The sequence below is a fragment of the Halichoerus grypus genome, chromosome 3 (assembly GCF_964656455.1).
Source record: "Halichoerus grypus chromosome 3, mHalGry1.hap1.1, whole genome shotgun sequence".
NCBI classification, from domain to species: domain Eukaryota; kingdom Metazoa; phylum Chordata; class Mammalia; order Carnivora; family Phocidae; genus Halichoerus; species Halichoerus grypus.
This window is the reverse complement of record NC_135714.1, coordinates 97,951,217-97,966,571: the sequence shown is the minus strand read 5'-3', so window position 1 is coordinate 97,966,571 and position 15,355 is coordinate 97,951,217. Positions and strand designations below refer to the sequence as shown.

The window sequence follows — 15,355 nt, the reverse complement described above, 5'->3', positions numbered from 1 at the left end:
CATCATGATTCAGAGAGCTCATAAAGTTCATGCTGGAAATAAACAGGGGCTCATTTCTCCTGAGTGGACTAGAGTGCAGGGCAGAGTTCTAGCCATGGCAAGGAACTTGGGAAACCAGTAGAAAACTAAGGAGAAGCCCAGTTAAAATGGCTGGACAAAAACTGTGATAGTTAAGGGAAACAATTGTATCTTGATGGGCACGGAAGGGCCCAGGTTTATGGTGCAGGATTGATCCTTAGTCCCAACTGCAGATGGGACTCATTAATGTTTCAAGCATTAGCTCCACACTTCCTAGAATAAAGCCTAGCATATTGTGGATGCTTAATAAATATTTGAATGAATAAATGCCACATTCTTTACTAGCCGCTGAAGATATATACATTGCTGAAGAAAATGGTCTTTTCTTGTATAAGCTGGTTTGATTCATATTTTTTGGCGTTTTGAGACCGAAAGAGATATACTAGATACAAGAAACAAGCACAGTGTTCTCTAGGACCCAAAGGACGGCCATCTGATCTAGCCTTGAGAGGTCAGAGACATATTCCCAGAGGGAGTGAGATTATAGCATGTCAAAGATGGGGCAAAATCATTTTATTTTTTGTAAGGATGTGTCCACATGGGCTCAGGTAGGCAGGACTGACACGGAGAAATTCACCTCTTTCCCTAAATTCCTTTACCTTCCCCACCAGAGAAAAGTTGTTGCCAGGAAAATCCAACAAAACCTTCTAGTCCAGGGAAGCTTCATGCACGTTGTGAGCCACCTCCCCACCTTACATAATTTACCAAGTACCGTATATATACATTCCAAAGTCAAATTGCACTAAATCAAGGACAGTGAATTGAAGAGATGGTAAAAGTCCTGAATTTGGGGTGGAAGACAAGGATTTTACGTTTGGTGTCATTACTTGAGTAATGTTACTAACTATTGCAGGGGAGCTGTTAAATATTCCTACCTCAGTTTCCTTTTAGGCAGCATGAAATTTGTATTGTCTCTCATGTGATATTAATCAGTACCAAAAAAAGGAATCAGAATGCTTGGAGCAAAGAGCACTAAGAAAATTTATTTTCTTATTCAAGATACATTTTTGGCTACATTTACAGGGAAACACATTTCTTTGTATTAATCCATAATTAGGTGTTAGGTTATAGAGCAAACCAACTGTATTTTTCCGATGAAATAAAATAAATTTTTGCTCCCTCGGGCTTATGTTTTAAATTATTGGACCGAATTCTTGCTAATGTGTCTTTTTTATATTAGATGTGGTGTTCATGCTACAAATCACCTGATAGTTATTAGAATATTTTCCGAGGAATCTGATGCATAAAATGGGGCTGAGGGAAAGATAGTCCTTTGTTCGTTTGTACCAGATTCCAGAAATCTACTAGTTCTGAGGAAAAAACTGAAAATGTATTTATTTGCAAGTTATTTTATGTTTTTTAAGATATTTTTTTATCATAAATTAGTTTAATTATTCCTCACAATGATTCTGTGAGTTAAGTATTATAATTTTACCCATTTTATACTTTGGGAGAGTAAGGAGGTTAAAGAGCTTGGCCTAAGACCCAGGAGTTACTGGGGTAGAGTCAGGTCACATGGGCTGCCTCACTCACAGGGATGGTGTCTGTGCTAGCCTCCTTTTTGTGGAAAAGTGCTTCTCTACCCTTACCTCCAATGTGTGTTCTGCCTGGGAGCTGCCTCATCTTGTGACCTCAGTCTGCTGAGCAACACTAACTGACCTTGGAGTGGTCATTTGACCTAAACTGGTAATAATAACCCTCCTGACCCATCTCATGAATACATGAAGGGAGCCTAGACAATTAGAATCTTTCCTCACATTTTTTTAACCTAGACGAAGAGAGGGATGGAGGAAAATGAGGGAGGAGATGTGGAGAGAGATTCTTCTTTTCTGGCTAGGAAGCTGTTCTTATGGGAGCCAGAAGAAGCCACTGAAAGTTGTCGTGGTAGGCACATGGAGAGTGCTGGTCCAAGAGAAGAAAGCTGACCTGGCAGCACTCATGACCCTGATTCAGTTTTCCCTCATGACAACTGTGTTTTTTAACCTGCTGCCTGTCTGGTTTCCTGACCCAATAAATACCTCCTTTTCCTTTGACTAAGCTAATTCTAGTGGGGTTTTTGCAGCTTCCCACAATGGTCCTGACTCACACAACTATGAAGAGGCAGAACCAGAATTCAAAAGATTTTCTTTCTCCCGTCTCCACACTATTTCTACCAAACTACAATATCTATCATGCCTCTGTTCTGGGGCCTCAGATCCTTCTGGAATTAACATTCATTTATACTGACAAGACTAGAGAAGTTGTGCCAGGTGCAAGTTTCTGGTTTTCTCTCTTGGCTCTTATGATTTATGCTTCCTGAACACTCCAGAGTGGTATTTCTGGTAAGAAAAGCTAAACAGCCAGGTGGACTCAGGAGAAGCTAAGTCCTGGGCTGAGGTAAGTTGTTCAGATTTTGCACATTTAGAACTGCCTGGAACTCTTTGCTGTTAGGTCTCTGATCCCATTTTCCCTCTTTCAATAATAAAAGCCAAAAAAGTGGAAAATCTTGGCTATTTGGATGTCATGGAATCCTTGACCCAGATTCGTATTCTCAAATAACATAAATATAGATTTACACTAAAAAAGCATGTGCTTTTATATACATATAATGCATGCATTATATAATTAATATAGACTTTATCTTTAACAAATTATAAGGTTTTTTTGGCATAGAAGTAGGACACTCAATTAATGATTTTTTTCAAGCCTCATAGTTCTTATATTTTTCATAATAACTCTCCGTGATTGGTAAGTCTTTTTAAATTCAATTCAACTTAGAGGTGAAGAAATTCATTTAAAAGGACTACATCATGCTCTCTATAGTCATAAATTAATATATTCATAGGATATATCATTTATGACAAGAAAACAGCTCTGCTTATTTGTTCTTGGCCATTTGAATAGGGCCATTTTCATTGATCTAATTGGCATAATAGCAACGACAACAGTAACAATAACAAATACCGATTCAATAAAAATATTCGAAGAAGAATATGAAAGACAAAACCAACCTGAGATCCATAATTCAATTAAGAGAGTGACCAAGATTACAGTGAAGAGTTTTAGAAGGTCAAGTCAAATTCTGCTTGTGTTCTCACTGACCTGCAATGCTGTGTGACAGGATTCAGTGCCAAGTCAGTTTTAGCTGTCTCTTTTCTCCTTACCACGCTCACAGCTTCTACTGCCATCAGTAGAGGCAATAAAAGGCAATAGAAGCCAGAGGCAAAAACAATAAAAGGGAAGCAGACCCTTGCTTGAGTTTTCAAGTTACTCATCATCCTGGTTTATGGGCTTTCCATGAATATCTATGTAATTTCTTTTTCATTGCCAAGTCACCTGATTTCTCAAGTCCTGGCTTAGGGAATGAGATGAGCAGGGAGGCGAGCCATTGGCTCGCAGAAAACTGTGTTTGTTACAAGTGCCTTTGGTCTTATTTTTACTGTACAAAGTATAACGTGCCATGTAATTACAAGGCTTGATTGTTTAGACTCTGAGGTTAAAGAAGGTAAGGATTAGTCTCTCTATTTTTTTAATTCCCATTTTTCTATAGCAGTTCTACTTTGCTACACTCCTACATTCCAAGATATGATTTGCCAGACAATGATCAACATTTTGATGTCTGATACACAAATAATCTCTCCAGAATAACTGGAAATTTTAATATTTTGGGGATTTGAAATAATACATACATAAGCTATAGAATTTGGCATAGAATTTATGTTTTTCCCCAAAGAGAAGAAAAACACTAGGTGTGATACCTACTCTAAATTTGGTGGATGCTTTTGAAGAATTTAAGAAATCACTTCTTCCTAAAGAATTTGTTAAGGCTCTGGGTAGCTGAAAAGTCAACAATAAAATTACTCTCAACTACTGCATTACATGGGTCCACTTTCTTCACTTATAAAAAGCAAGTTTAATTATGCCTCAGATACTGCATTAATTGCTACATATATTTATATTATACATATATGTGTATATGTAATTTTTATATATGCATTTTCCTTGTTTAAACTTCACGGCAGTATGCACAGATTAGGCATAACTATCCCCATTTTGCAAATGTGAAGTCTGGGACTACACAATTAAGTAGCTTCCCCTCACCTGCAGCTAGTAAACAACCAGGGCTACATACTTAACCCCTACGTTATACTCTTTCCTTTTTGGGGGGCTTATTAAAAATAACAATAAAACAAATTTAAAAATTTACATTCTGAAATATTATGGAAAAGAGACCTGCCTGGAGGCCTAATTCTTCCTCATCACTAATCTGCATCTTAGTAAGGCATTCTTCCTGAACTAGAGCTCCAAACTTTTGTTATATTTGGTGACAGTTCTTTAATTAAGCTAACAGATTAGGACATAAATTTATGAATATACTGTAATGATTCAAAAACAGGCACCTGCACCCTTATTCCCACCTAGACGAAGAGCCACAGTTTGAAAACCTGTTTGTGTGGACATCACTGAACCTTACCTCTTGAATTAACTGTTCCAGTGCCTGTGTTGGAAGAGCTCAAAAAGAACATTTCTAGAGGCCATATTTGTAACATGGTGGTAGAAATACTCTGAAAATGAATGAATTACTTTTGCTTTATGGATATTTTCTTTTTTTTTTTCTTCCTTAGTCACCTACTACTGTTCGCTGCTGGTAATTATAAATAAGAAATTGTCTTGTCTCATAGTTTTAGGATTTCTTAGTATTAGATCATTGTTTCTAGATGGAAGGAAGTTGAGTGTTTGGAACTTAAGTGACTTACTCAAGATTACAACAGTCAGCCAAAAAGAATCAGAAACTTCCTGGTTTTAAGTGCCAGACGCTGGCAACCCAATCTGCCTTTTCACCAATGGGCGATCTCCCTTCAAACCCACGGGCTTTTCACGCAGGGCAAATGGGCTTGTTCTTGGGTCTGACCACCACTGCTGCTCTCTGAAATGACATCAACTTGAATTAGGCTTTATTTCCTATGGTTGGCATATAAACCTCAGGGTTTTATTATGAGATGTCAAATCTAAAAGTGAAGGTTCCTTGTCAGTTGCTAATTTCTTTGGACAGACTTTGCCTGAAGAGTTGATTGTTCCTGGAGAACAAAGGTTTTGAACTTCAGGCAGTCTTGAGTCAAGCTGTAAGTAGGCAGAAGGAATGAGACAGCACGACCTGTTGCCCTCTTATTTTGAACCATAGTTTGCTCCCACTGGGTATCTATCTGGTATGATGTAATGTTTCAGGAAGGGCACTGTTAGCTCTGACTCACACAGGTATCACTTTTCTGGGCATGAGTGATTTCTATAATTCATTTATCATGAAATGAGAGTTTATTCATAGTGCTTTAGAGCTCAGAAATGAGTTCTGCATATGTACTGATCATTCTTTTTTTTTATTTTATTTTATTATGTTATGTTAATCACCATACATTACATCATTAGTTTTCGATGTAGTGTTCCATGATTCATTGTTTGCGTATAACACCCAGTGCTCCATTCAGTACATGCCCTCTTTAATACCCATCACCAGGCTAACCCATCCTCCCACACCCTCCCCTCTAGAACCCTCAGTTTGTTTCTCAGAGTCCATATCATTCTTAATCATCCAGTTTATTTTTCTCTGTCTGTTCCCAATTCTATATTATCATGTCATTTCCTGCAGAGCAGTTGTCTTTATCACAATTTTTCTCATGAGCTTTGATTACATACAGTTGGCTTCGTTGACTTATACTTTGATATCTTTCGTGGGGCAAGCCAGAGATGACACCAACCGAGCTGGAAGGGCAGGCCTCTTGGTTGGTTTCTCTTGGTACAACAGACATCGATAGACCGTTTCGCTTTCCTTAAGTATTACATTTTACCTCCCCTTTCACAGAACCCTGCAGGGTCTCCATGGAATGAGAATATTGCTGATGAAATAAAATTTAAACTTTTAAGAATGTTTCTGATTGTGGGCGCCTGGGTGGCTCAGTTGGTTAAACGACTGCCTTCGGCTCAGGTCATGATCTTGGAGTCCCAGGATCGATTCCTGCATTGGGCTCCTGGCTCAGCAAGGATTCTGCTTCTCCCTCTGACCCTCCCCCCTCTCATGCTCTCTCTCTCTCTCAAATAAATGAATAAATCTTTAAAATAAAATAAAATTCGTCTGATCGCTTCCTACCTTCTTTAGGTAGTAACCCTCACTGCACACCAGAATACATGTTCCCTCTGACTCCTGCATCCAGGTTATATGGTATTTCTCGGAGCTGTTGCACCATCCACTAGTCATCCTTAGAATGTACTTACCCTCCTCCCTAACTTCTGCTCCTTTAAAAATGCTATAAAATGTCCTTTTGTAGATTTCTTATTTGCCCACAATACTTACTGAATTTACTGTCTTCAGCAAGTAGAGAACAGAAATAAGAGGAGGGTAAGTGTGGTAAGTGTGGCCCCACTCACCACTTTCCATCTGTGATCAGAGAAAACACCAATATCCCCCCAACCATATATGCCAACTTCTTGCTTCAGCAATGTCATATTTTGTCTTCTTTCCTATTATAAGAGATTCTTTGTCCATACTCCTATTTAGAATCAAGCCCTCCACCCATGCACTGGATCCCATCCTGTCTGACAGACTTGCTTCATCCAGGGTCTCTGCCTTGTTGTCCTCAGAAAGACTTTTTCTAACGATCTGAAATAGCAGCTCCTCTGCATCATTACCTTCTATCCCCTTGGCCTGTTCTACTTTTCTTCAAGGCATTTATAATGACCTGAAATGATATTATACATTTATCTGACTCCTTCCACTTAGAATAGAGGTTGGCAAACTATGGCTTGAGGGCCAAATCAGCCTGCCATCTGTTTTAATAAATAAAATTTTATTGGGGGGCGCTTGGGTGGCTCAGTCATTAAGCGTCTGCCTTTGGCTCAGGTCATGATCCCAGGGTCCTGGGATCGAGCCCCGCACCGGGCTCCCTGCTCAGCGGGAAGCCTGCTTCTCCCTCTCCCACTCCCCCTGCTTGTGTTCCCTCTCTCGCGGTCTCTCTCTCTCTGTCAAATAAATAAAATCTTAAAAAAAAATTTTACTGGAACACAATCATGGCCACTTGTATGTCTTTCAGTGACAGCTTTCCCACATTCGATGGCAGAGTTGAGTAGCTGTGACAGAGACTGTGAGGCCCACAAAGCCTAAAATATTTATTATCTGGAACTTTACAGAAGATGTTGGCCAACCTTTGCATGGGAATATAAACCCCCACAAAGGAAAGTATTTTGTTTTGTTCCCTGCCTTAACCCCAGTGCCTAGAAGAATAGCTGGCACTTAACAGAGGCTCAATAAATATTTGTGGAAGAGAGAGTGAATGGACGGATCCTCTATGGCGCCATCTTCACTTCACTCTCTCTGATTCGGTCTTCTGTTTTTATTATCCTTCCTCCATTTTCCATAAACTCTGTCCTCTGATTTGTTTCTTCCATTAACCTTTTTCTTCATATTCATCAAATTTCCATTTGGAGGAAAAGTCCTAAAAATAGCTCAACAAATTTTGGAAATAAAGGTTAGCTTAAAGGAATTCTTTCTTTGGCAATAGGAGTAAAAATGTGTCCACTGTTTCTTTGCCAACATCTGTATCATTGTGTTTGTTTTGGAGCAGAAATTCTGTCAGCAAAAAAATGATATTTCTTTTATTAGTTATTCTTCACAGTTACCTACCATATTGCTTGATACCCTTGGTAATGTTTGTTAATAATGTTGGCATTTTTTGCTAATAATGTTGGCATTCTTTACCTTTTTATTTACTCCATATTCTATGGAGTTTAATTTCTGTAGAGTAATCCCCTTTCATATTTTGTTGATTGAGCACTCTACTTGTTATTATTAGTGCGTATTATGCTTACCCTATCTTCGGTTTTTGCTCATGAGACTTTATCCAAAAAGTAAACACTCCTGACACATGCAGTTCTTTTGATTTCACAACTTATCCATGCCGGAGATACTTTCCATACTAACTTTGATTTCTTGCAGATGTGGAATAAAACCAGTACTAAATAAATGAACTTTCTATGTCTATTCTTAAAACAAAAGAAAACAAACAAAAATCTCTGCTGGATCTGACTACTCCTAGGTGACTAAAAAGTCCGTGAACCTGTGGAGACAGGAATGTACTGGCAGCAAAGAGCATGGGTTATCTATTAGAATCTTGGATTGTGTTTTTGAAATAGGAAGTTAAAACGCTAATGTGTCCAAAAATAATCTCAAGTGTAAGTTATTATTGTTCCCTTAGAGGGAAATTCACAATTGCAAAGCATCTTATAAAGGTAAAAACGTGACTCTCAATATGCAATTATTCATGTGTTATGAGTGGATGCATAAAATCTGATGCATCAGAGCTGTCCTGACATGATCATTTCTGTGATTTGGTTCTAATACCCAAGAAGACTTTCGTGGTGCCTCAGTCAAGGTGATTTGCTGCTGTCTTATCATGAGTAGCGATGACAATACTTAATTCTTCTCTCTGTGTCAACCTCTGACCTCATTTATTTAATTGAGTTCTGAGGTTTACTCCTGGCAGGTCTCCAGTTCACACTGAATCTCACCTGTAGCTCTGGTTTCTTGGTTATAATTTATATGTGTCTTATAAATTGTGATAATGGCAGAGAAAGCTGACGAAAGATATTTATTTCTAAATATCTAAACGAATTTCTAAGTTTATTTCAAAATGTAACATATGTAAATAATAAAAGTTTTATCTTTAATAATAATGGCAACTCTAAGTAACTTTGATGCATTCTAGTTTTCTAAATACTGAACTGGTAAGGATAACTAAGATACTGGAAAATAAAAAGATTAGCCTATCCCATGCAATGGAAAAGTTTTTTAAGCTGTTGTTTTTCATTTTGTATTTGAGTTCCAATAGATTGTTTTTCATAAATCTCTGTTATTAGGTACTCAAAATAAACTAAATTTATAAATTCCACCAAGTTTATTGTGCATGTTTCTCATTTTCTGGTGAAACAGAAACTACATGGTATATGACAGCACGGTAGAGTTGAATCAGTTCCTAGGAATCAGGAGACCCAACCCTGGAATAGCTTCTATTGTGTGATGTTAAACAGGTCACATAACTTCTCTGGGATTTGGTTTCCTCATCAGTAATGGGAGAGGGTTGAATTAGGTGATCCTCTCTTCCCTTCCAGATTTGTAGTCTCACACTCTATTTTAGGGCCTCTGGAAAGGCTTTGTGCTGTGGAGAAAAAAATTCACAAGCTGGAATCCAGGTATATATTCCTACTTCCATTTTTGATTACTTATTTTCAATATATCCTTCAAAATGAGGATAAAATTTAATTTATTTAACTTATTCGTCTTTTGTTATTCCAAAGGCACACCCAACCATGGAGTCAGTGAGAAAATGTTCAAACATTTGTAAACAATCAACTTTCCTAAGGTGAAGGCCAACTCCACGGAATCTTAAACAGAGCAAGGCAATGAACACAGTCCAAGTCCTGGCTTAGACTCCTTTAAGGGGTCCAAAATCCAGATTCTTTGCTAACTGTATCTTCTTCATCTCTGTTTCTTCTACAACCAGGTTTTATCACTTAAGGCAAAAAGAGTAGAAAAAGACAATGCACCTGACTAATTGAAATATAAATCTCGGCATAATGATTGAAACACTGTGATGCTGTATTAGGCTGATCACCAAGCAGGATGATCAGGTAACTTGACTCAATATTAGACTGTACAAACTGTGAAGGGCAACCTGGTGTTCTGGGTGCCCAGACCGAGTCTGTTGCTAAAAATAAGTCACAACGTTGGTTGAAAAAAAAAGTCTTGATTGTATTCCCAAGCTGGAATACTCAGGCTGTGAATTATATGAAGGTGGGAATGAATCCAGAGAGGTGAGCAAAGGACATCATTTGAGGGTTTTTTCTGACCTAGATGGACCTCAGGGTTAATTTTTGGTTCTTTGCAGTTTTATGGGGATGGGAAAGGAAGCCCAGGGCCTGCCTAACATGGGAAGCTTAGTAAGAGACACACCTCCTCCATAAAACTGGGATACCAAAGGACTGTACTCTAATTAAAAGGGTGAACCAGATATAAACTTGCATGTACCACACACACTGCCCCTCCCTAGGTATTTCGAGAAAAACTGCCTGTATTAAGCCTTGATGATAAGCAGAATTTTAAAAAATCTCCAGAGAATTTCTAACCATAAACTAACCCTCATATGTGTTTGAAGACAGAACTCCCACTACCAGTGGTGGCCTGAAACATCTTTTTTTTTTTTTTTTTTAAGATTTTATTTATTTATTTGACAGAGACAAACAGTGAGAGAAGGAACACAAGCAGGGGAGTGGGAGAGGAAGAAACAGGCTCCTGCCGAGCAGGGAGCCCGATGCGGGACTCAATCCAGGACTCTGGGATCATGACCTGAACTGAAGGCAGACGCTTAACGACTGAGCCACCCAGGCGCCCAGTCTGAAACATCTTAAGCCAAGTTAGTGTCAAGTGATCCAAGACTGGTAGTGCTAAGGCTCATGGTAGAAACAAGTAGGAGTCTCTTTCAGACCTTAAAGAGTCCCCACCGATAAAGGCCCAAGGGATAGGAGCACCTCGTTAAAAAAACAAAACAAAACACACAAGGAAGCAAAATACCAAGAGTGAGAGCTGACAGACAAGAGACAGAGAAGTCTGAAAACATTTTGCAGTTAATAGATACGTGTGCTAAAAGAAGTATAAGTTATAGATTTTAAGAAATAAAAGAGTTTTTAAATTATAAGTAAAGAGCAAGCACAATTAAAACAGAATCAAATCAACCAGAGCCTACAGAAACAAAGCATATGAGTGAAATGAAGAACTAAATGTATGGTTTCGATAGTGGGTTGGACACAGTTCATGAGAGAATTACTACTCTAGACCTGAAGATATTGCCAGTTCAGTAAGTAAATGAGAAGGAAGGTAAACAGGTGAGGATGAGAGAAATGGAGGCTGAATCCAAAGTAAATCTAGTCAGCATTCCAGAAGGAGAAGACAGAGAATGGGACAGCAGTATTTTCTGAAAAGATAATGACTGAGACCTGATAAGAAATATCAGGAAAACTAAAGAAGCCCAAACAGGAACTGTAAAATGATCTCTATACCTAAATGTATCACAGTGAAATGCTAAGATTAAAAAAAAAAAAAAGTCTTAATAGCAGCTCTGGGGATGGGGGATGTTGGGGTGAGGGATGGGGCAGCAGAGAATCAGAAATAGCAAATTGCAAAAGGTACAGAAAAATCAAGTGGTGAGCAGTTTGAGGCTTTTGAACTTCCAGGGTAGAGTAATAATGTGAGTTATGGGAAAGGGGTGAGTAGGGAAGTTTAATAGGTTTCATATTTACCAAAGCTCTCCTATGAACCAAGAGGGCTTAGTTCTACCACTTAATTCTCTGACAGTCTGATGATGTGGATATAGATATCCTCATCTTATAGTAAGAAAAATGAAACTGAAAGACATTAATTTTTCAAGATCATAAAGCTAGTAGGTAGTGGAAGTGAGTTTCACATCCATGTCCATTTGCCTCCAGAGCTTATATGTAGGGGGGTTTTGCTTTATGGTTATAAGGGACAAGAGAAAGAAGAGAGTAAGTGAAAGAGGAAATAGATTCATAGTGGCATCTTGTATGGGTCCCTGGCAGAGTCACTGGGAAGAAGAGAATTCTGAAGTTAACCACGACCTGGATGAGCTCTATAAAAGCACAGTGAGTGGATCCTTAGCACTAACAGATTTGGCATTCCAGTTTGCTGACATTTGAGATTGGTCACGAAGGCCATGACATGTATTACTTTATAAGGAGGATAGTCAATACTAAAGCCTGTGTTGTTCATTCATTCCTTAATTCAACAAATATATATGGAGCTCCTAACTGGGTCAAGAACTGTGTGGGGTGCTGGGGATGCAAAAGCGTGGATCCCTGTTCTCACAGAACTTTATATTCTACTAGAGGACATGCAAAATAGGAAATTTAAGTGAAATATGTTGAGTGATAGGTAAAGTCAAGTTGGGGTGGTAAAAAAAACATGTAGGAAGCAGATAGTTTTGTTGAGGGTAGGAGGTAGGAAAGAATGATCACAAAAGTTTGAAACCTGAAGGACAATGGTGAAAATTAAATGCCTTGGCACAACCTTGAGTTGTAAACAGTAAGGTTGCTTTGGAGGGATAAGATGGGAAGAAAATATAACCTGTTATCCAGGATTTTGATCTCACTGAGGGTTAAAGCTTAGTCCCCACTAGTCATATCTGGTGGAAGGAGAGCTGGCTTGTCTGGAAGCTATTTCGTGAGAAGCTGAGAAGCCTTTTGGTGCAGGATTGATTCTGAAGGACTGGTCCTTCCTCCCTTTTGCCACATAGAAGCAGATGGTAGACAAATGTCACCCGAAGATAAAGTTTTGGTAGTGATGGGCCAGTGGGTGTTTTGAATATGAAGTCACAGCTGTTATTTGTGTAATAGGAATTTTTGTTGGTGTTTATAATGCCCACCGTCTTCTAAGGAGGAAGGGTCCTGGTAATGCAAGAGAGGCACAGCGAGGCTGGGCCCTGCGGGGAGGGGCACCTTTGCTAGTCACCGGGCCAGAAAGGGGAACCGGGAGAAGAGAGATGGAAAAATGTCTATGAGGAGTTTCCAAGCGGTCAGCTGTAGAGTATGTGCTATTACTTTCCTCTTCCTTTTTTTCCCCATAAAATCTTGTATACAGTCCTCAGTTCTCAGCAACGTTTTTTTGTGAGGTGGATTCATTAATTTTTTTGGTGGTGGAGGAGGTTGGGGAACTCAAAGAGAAAGACACAGGAACAGATGAAATCTGGGTTACATTTACACATGGTCTCCTAATTTAAGCCCCCAAGGATACTTTTTCAGCCAGAGAGGAGAGGGTGAGGAAGAGAGAATGGGCCTGGAGTAAAAACTAAAAAGGCTGTTTTCTCTAAAAACTCAGAATGACATTAGGGTAGTATGGCTTAATCCAGATGCCAGTGTAAGACACAAACTGGGGAGAGAATCTTCCTTCCCTCTTGGGCCAAAGTCTAGGCATGAGCTGTGGAGCAAGCATCAGCAGTCTCTCTGAGCCCACTGTCTCTGCTCCGGAGCAGCTGCACAAGGTCCATCACAGCAGTCACACCGATAACCCAGGCTTGGCGGGACATACACCGTGGGCGTGTGGACTTGGTTTTAAAGATAGGAAATAGCAGGACAGAGAGCTTAAGAAACTTGCTCAAGGTCCCCAAGCAAGGAAGTGACAGAACTGGGATTTGAACCCAGGTCGTGCGGAGTCATGCTCTTCACCACCATACTAGATTGTGATTGAGAGGGGGGGTTCTGGAAACCAGACACCTGGGCTGATCCCAGGCTCCACCACCATGGAAGTGAACTGGACAAGGCAAGGAGTATATCTGCTTTGCTCATCACTGTACACTCAACAGCTGTTAAATGGTAGGTATCCAGTAAATATTTGTAGAATGAGTAAAATCAGATGTATCACTGCATACACAGGATGTCCTCTCTCATCCAGACTAGAATTCTCTACCCTGTCCAAGTCATTGGGACACACAGCCAGAGCAGAAGTATTTTAAATTGTTTTGTTTTGAAAGATTAAAGAGAGCTCTAAGAGACTCAGGAATTAAAGGAACATGACATACCAACTTTATAGATAGAGTAACCAGACCCAGAGTGGTGAGGGACTCTCCCAAGGTCACACCATCAGTACGGGCCAGGATGGTGTTAGAATAGATAAAACTAACACATATCAGCGAAGGAGAAAGTCTGGCTGTACTCAGCATGTCCAAAATGTAAAGATCACAAAATCTAGAAAAATAGTTACCGTAATTTCAGCATAAGGGTAAATTATGTGTCATTTAAAAACATTAAAGTGTTATATGAGTTACAGAATGAGAGCAGTGGTGGCCCCATAGTCTTCTTGAAATTGGAATCCTGCTCAAGCCAGACCAGGAACTGGACTCAGATCCCCCACCCCCAACTACCAGTCCACGTCTTACTCTTTCTGCCTATTGCCACATGGAGCTATTGTGCCAGGGCCTGACTTGCTTCTGCAGGAAATGCTAAACGAGGGGTGGGGTAGAGAGAAGGAATGTGTATGACGGGTCCCAGCCCATTATTCCTTTCTTCATGCTCAGGGAAGCCACGAGTGACACAAGGAAGAATGGGGCTCATTAGTCATGTTCTTCGCCTTTGTCACATGTCCTTCCTCTCTTTTTCTCTTGCTTCCTACTTCCCTCTTCCCCTCGCTTCCCAACCACAACAAACATGTTTTACTCTGAAACTGTAGTCACGTCACAGGACCCCTGTAAACCCGATGATAACATTGAGTAAGCCAGAGGGATGCATTTTCTGTTAGTAGCTCAGAACCGTGGTTTTCTGTTGTTCTTGAGGTGTTTGTCTTTTCTTTTCTTTTTTTTTTAAGATTTTATTTATTTACTGTTAAGAGAGATAGAGAGAGAGCATGAGCGGGAGAGAGGGGCAGAGGGAGAGGGAGAAGCAGATTCCCCGCAGAGCAGGGATCCCGGTGCAGGGCTCGATCCCAGGACCCCGGGATCATGACCTCAGCCGCTTAACCGACTGAGCCACCCAGGTGCCCTGTTATCTTTGTTTTCTTTCCTGGTTTACTAATTCACTCCTCTTTTACGGGTTGTGGGTGGTAGGAGAGGAGGGACACTGTAGGAGACTCAGTCAGAGGCCGGTCACCATCCTGCTTCACTCCAAGGGATTCTGAGGGGAGAGTCTGAGTCACTCCCACTCAACAGTCGGTCGGGGCCAGCCCAGAAGGAGACCTGTGCCACCACCCTCCAGCCCTCCCCAAATCACTATTGACTTTTCTCTAAGCTTTGTTTACAAAAATTCCTGACCACAGATAATGGTCCAAGTCCTGGAACCAGGGATGGCTGCAGATTGTGTGGGGCCTGAAATGCATACAATCTGGGGACTTCCTTTAAGAAAAAAATGACCTAAAATTAGAAAAATAAAATTAGCCCAGGACTTTAAAAGAGGCCTCTATAAATCAGGTCCCTTAAACTACATTAAACTAGCTGAAACTATATTAGCTGCAGGGTAAATCTTGGGAGAGCTTTGGGACTGAAAAGTCTTATTTTATGATCATAAATAAATTATGAAGGCAAAGATTGTTTTATTTGCCTTTTCCGCTTCTCCAACATTTGGCCACGGCATTACTCATGGTGGATAGTAAGTTTGTGTTGAGGAAACAATCAGGCAGGCATTGTGCCCGACTGATGGTGTCACCATAACAAAAGAGCGCTGGAAACGGTCTGCCCTGGAAGCAGTGGGAACAGAA

General features: G+C 40.0%; 1 long non-coding RNA gene across 1 annotated transcript in view; it reads left to right on the top strand.

The window, feature by feature from the left end:
- LOC118535454 (uncharacterized) overlaps positions 1–9,726 on the top strand; it is a 92,211-nt gene extending 82,485 nt beyond the window's left edge. Inside the window, exon 4 of the long non-coding RNA XR_013446157.1 lies at positions 9,606–9,726. This is a non-coding gene — a long non-coding RNA (uncharacterized LOC118535454). The remainder of the gene's footprint in view (positions 1–9,605) is intronic.
- The last annotated feature ends 5,629 nt before the right edge of the window (positions 9,727–15,355 follow it).